General features: G+C 44.2%; 1 pseudogene; it reads right to left on the minus strand.

Annotated features, from left to right (window-relative positions):
• Window positions 1-1891: 1891 nt before the first annotated feature.
• On the minus strand, window positions 1892-4527 carry LOC148032949 (xyloglucan galactosyltransferase XLT2 pseudogene; annotated as a pseudogene).
• Between the last annotated feature and the right edge of the window lie 455 nt (window positions 4528-4982).

Raw genomic sequence — 4982 nt, forward strand, 5'->3', positions numbered from 1 at the left:
TGACAAAGGGAGTGTGATTAGCCTACAAGTGCTTAACCACAAGCAAATCAAGAAAAACACAACCAACAAATAATACTCATATGAACCATCTACAAAGAAAACTCGAGATGGGAATGAATGTACACATAGAAAACACATCCAATATAGTCAAAGAGAACCAAGCAATATACACCATCGCGTTCAAACCTCAATGACAATCAATGTTGACATCATGATAACAATAGTCATCAAACAAAACAACAATGTCAACAAATGTCATAATAATAAAAATGACAACATCCAAGGAGATAGGAGCAAAGCAACAATATCGCAAGGATAATCACACTAGGGTGTAGCCATTGAAGAATACAAAGTTGAACACACGATACACAACATCCATGCTCCAAAGACATGGTCCATACCAAACTTGACAGTTGTTTCTAAGATGATAACAAAGGAAACAAAAGCCAATGTAAAAATAACAATGCCAAACAAACACAAGTCAACATACTACCAACATTAAATACACCAAGGTTAGGAAACATGAGACGTGTCATTGCCAAAATATGTAGAAATGCTCACAATTTCAACAATCAATTAAAAGCATATCGCATCTCAATCAAGTGCTTCTCTTTCCTTGGGAGTAGGGTTTGGGAAAAAAAATTAAAGAAAGGAAGTAATTGACTTGGACTTCTTTCATTCCTTGTATAAATTAATAAGGATTTTTTCTCAAGGTAAACAAGTTTCAGGTCGAAGCAAACTCATCATTTTCTAAAACTTGCTTTGGAAGCATATCGCATCTCAATCAAGTGCTTCTCTTTCCTTGGGAGTAGGGTTTGGGAAAAAAATTTAAAGAAAGGAAGTAATTGACTTGGACTTCTTTCATTCCTCGTATAAATTAAGAAGGATTTTTACTCAAGGTAAACAAGTTTTAGGTCGAAGCAAACTCGTAATTTTCTAAAACTCACTTTGGAGGGTTAAAGGTTTGCACAACTGAGCTAAATATTTGGTGCAAGCTTATCCCATGTGGGTTAAATTCAAATGAAAGACTATCTTCCCTTACTTGGCCGGCCTCTTTACATAATATTGCTTTTTTACAAGTGAAGTTCTTTTTGTTACTCAAATTAGTAGTGACAAGGCTTTTGTTCTTTGGAGAAATAGACTCAAGAATATAAGGATGCATAGTTTTCTTTTTTCCCTCTTTGTTTTGGTTATCTCTATGTTAACTTGTCTCATTTGAAATAATGACTTTAGAGCAACTTGATTGCCTTGTTCTTTTCTTGCTCTACCTTTGAGCTATTTCTATGTTATCCTCTCCTAGGGTTAGCATGTAGGTTTATTCAAGAGCATGTTATCTGCATTGTTGTCTTTGCTTCTACCTTTTATTGTATCTATGTTATCCTCTCCTAAGGTTAGTAGATAGGTTCACTCAAGATCATGTAGGTACACTCAAGATCATTTGGTATGCATTATTTTCTTTGCTTATACCTTTGATTCGTTAGAAATGATCACATCAAAGAATAAACTAGTTTATAGTAGGACAACTCCATTTTTATCTGTAAAAGAAGGAAGTATACCCACAACCATGCATTCATGTACTTGCAATGCCTTCTATGGTAAATTCTTTCCAAAGTTATCATATGTAGTTAAACTAATGATCAATTCCAAGAACTTAGAATTAAACATAAGCATGAGCACCACAACTTTAAATCTATACATATAAGCTTCCTTTTAAAGCGTGTTAAACTTACTTTCATGATGTCACTTGCAAATATATTCATGTATTTTCATGGGCCCAACATAAGAATTTTCTCAAATACCATTTTTAGCATTTAAATCTATGTTAAAAAGACATTATTTACCAATTGAATTTAAAAATGTTGCGATTTATTCATAGATAAGTAGGCATTGGAAGCACATTGATATAAAGGATATACATATAGTAAAACCCTTGAGCCTTCATATTTTACTCTTATGCTCATCAAATGGTTAAAGGACATTTGTAACGGTTTTGTCAAGCTCAACACTATCATCAGCTTGCATTTCTAGACCATCAATGGAGCTTCATCTTCTAGATTTGTCAAGCAAAAGCGGATGCATGCAAGAGCAGTTCTAAGAGGAACTTCCATCAAGCATGCATGGAACAACAAAGGCAAGGATGGTGCTGATCCGTGCAAGAAACTCTATACTCTGAAGACGTCTTCAATTCCCCAATATACATACAATTTTCTAACACTTAATTATTTAAGGCATCAACGCATTCGATTCCTCATTGCCACTAGATGTGACGGTAAAATCGATCCCTTGGTACAACGAAAACGGTGCAAATTTACATCTAATTTATGAGCTCTATGTTTCAAAACTATGCCCATCCGATGTATACATTGGAACATGCAAGGTTAAGTTTCTTGGTTGACCTTCATAAGCGATTTTGCTTGGATGATCTCGAAACAACTTACCCAAGTCAAGAGGCAGGAAATTTTATTTCAACAAACTCTTTTCTGTTCAGTAATTTCACTCTTCACCTCCTCCCCTGCCATCAACATCTGCATTCTGCAGATTTAAAGCGTATCTGCAGATGAAAGAATACATTGTTTATGTGCAGATTTGAAGGACGTATTGTATGCAAATTGCAGACCGTAAAGGCACTGCTGTGTGACTGAGAGCATATATGGTCTGTATGGAGTATGATTGTTCCATCTGTACTTGATTCTTCTATCTGACAGGCTGCGGGCAAAAGCTACGTCTGTGCGATGGCCTGTCTGTCATTCTGCGTAAGTTGGAACCATGGCAATTTTTGTTGAGCGTGCACTTGCCTTACCTTGTTGATCCGACTCTTTGACGCACCATCTCGAGCACCCCATCAATGGCAATGTCGAACGCGTCCCTAAAATTAGCAGTGCAGTTCGTCGAAGGCGTGTAGATCACACGAGGCATGGTGGCAATCAGATTCTCTCTCATCTTCCTGATCCTCCGCTCCGAGAAGCCCTTGAGAACGTCCTCGATGCGTTTCCCCTTCCTCACCTCCTTCCTGTCAATGAACACAGAGTAGCTATCTTCTTCGGGAGGAAGGTGCCATCCGTACTGCAGATACGCAGAGCGATGCCAGAAGAACACCGGGATGCAGCCTGCGACCATGGAGTCGAAAATGGACCGGCGCGTGTAGCTGTCCCCCCGCGGCTGCAGGCAGAAGACGGAGTCCAAGAAGAGCTCCATGGCCGGTAGGGGATGCTCGCATCTCTGCTCCGAGCAGTCCACAGACCGGCACGGTCCCGAGTAAGCGGAACTCCTACATTGCTCCAGCAAGACGCCCCTAAAATCGTCCGCAAACCGAGATCTCGAGCCTCCGGCATAGCTGAACAGGTTGCTCCGCTTAAAGGTTCTCACAATGCCCTGCCATGCCGCGAGCTCCGAATCGGAGCTAGGGTGAAAGCTGGTCGGATATGGCACGGCTATTTCCTGCTTGTCGGCGAGGTCCTTTTCGATTGTGAGGCGTAGGGGGCCATTCCTCATCTCAGGTGTGAGGAAGAAATCGCTTCCCCAGCCTGACCTCCCCCAAAGCCTATCCCACAGGGAGCTCTCTTCTCGCCTGAAGTCCCAGGTAATCCTGCCAATCACCATGAAATGATCCCTCCCGCCGTTCTTCTTCCAGGCCTTCTGCATCTTCAGCCACCGCAGCAAGTCATGGCTGAGCTCGTCTGTCTGAGCGGCCGTCGACGGCACGAAGAGGTACCTGGCCACATCCAGACCCGCGTAGAACGGCACGAAGAAGGCAGCGGCCTGCTTCTCGTCCCGAGTGCGGCAGGGATGTACCAGCATTTTGGCGTGGTAGAGGACCTCGCCGCCGAACTGGCTGGTGAAGTACCAGAAGCCCGTGCCGAGCCACGACGGCATGTCGAGAGGACGGCCGATACCGTTGTTGTCGAGCGCGGGGCACAAATCCGCCCATGGCACCAAGGAAGAGCAGGCCAGGAGAAGGTCCGCATTGAACTGCGGGGGCAGATCGTAGACATAGACGCGGCCGGCGGGACAGAAGCTCTTGGATTCCTCGCCGTCAGCCGCCATAGTGTTGGCCAATGCCGGGGAAGGCAACCTTAAGTAAACGCCGGCTGGCGAAGGTGCAGGCTGGTCCAGCTTCGCAGCAGGAGAAGGACAGGAGCGCCATGGCAGGAGGGAGCAGGTATGGAAGCCAAAGAGGTAGACGCAGGAGAAGAAGGCGAGGAGGGAAAGGGCGAGGGAGAGCTTCCGGGGAGGGTAGTGAGGGCAGGAGCGGAGGGTCTTCATGGAGCCGGGGTAAGCGAGAGCAATGTAGGCAAGGTTTTCTGCTGCTGATGCGTGGGCCTGCGCTTGCAGGAGCGGTTGTCCGCCATAGCCAGGTGCCTCGTTTGTGAGATCTTGCTTCTTGTCCTCTGGAGGAGGTGCATGGTATTTCGGAGATGCAGGCGCACTATGCTGCCTCGGAGGGGGAGAGCTGGCAATTTCGTCTGTCATTTTGCCATCAAGCACCCAACCCCTCTTGTCTCTTTGTAGATAGGCTAGCCCGCTTGGTTTTTAACAAGTTTATTTCATCGAATCTTAATAACCCATCCCCTCGGGGAGAATTTAGACAACATAACTTTTCGAGTTCCAAGAGGTCCAATTCAAACTCGATGTGAACATTGGAAACGCTTTCTTGGTCATGCATGGAGTTTATGTATATGCATTCTTTTGATGGATGGAGTCCAACTTTCTCCAGCCTTTTTGTGCTACCAACACCCGAGCTCGCTATGAGGCTTGCCAAATCTCCGAGTCCGCATGCTTTTGGATCTACCATCAAACTACAAACTGTGAACCCTTATGAGCCACCTGTGGAAGCATTGTTCGAAAAGGTTTGCTCCCAAATTCACATGTATGGTGTATGGGCCAACACAACATTTCATGTTTTCAAAATCATAAATCACTCCTAAGCAACTTTATTGTGCATGTGGGCTGGTCTTTATGGGCTCCAAACTGGCACTCGAACA

This window comes from Lygodium microphyllum, chromosome 8 (assembly GCF_053477565.2).
Source record: "Lygodium microphyllum isolate KBCC chromosome 8, Lygodium_microphyllum_v1.1.10, whole genome shotgun sequence".
Classification (NCBI taxonomy): Eukaryota; Viridiplantae; Streptophyta; class Polypodiopsida; order Schizaeales; family Lygodiaceae; genus Lygodium; species Lygodium microphyllum.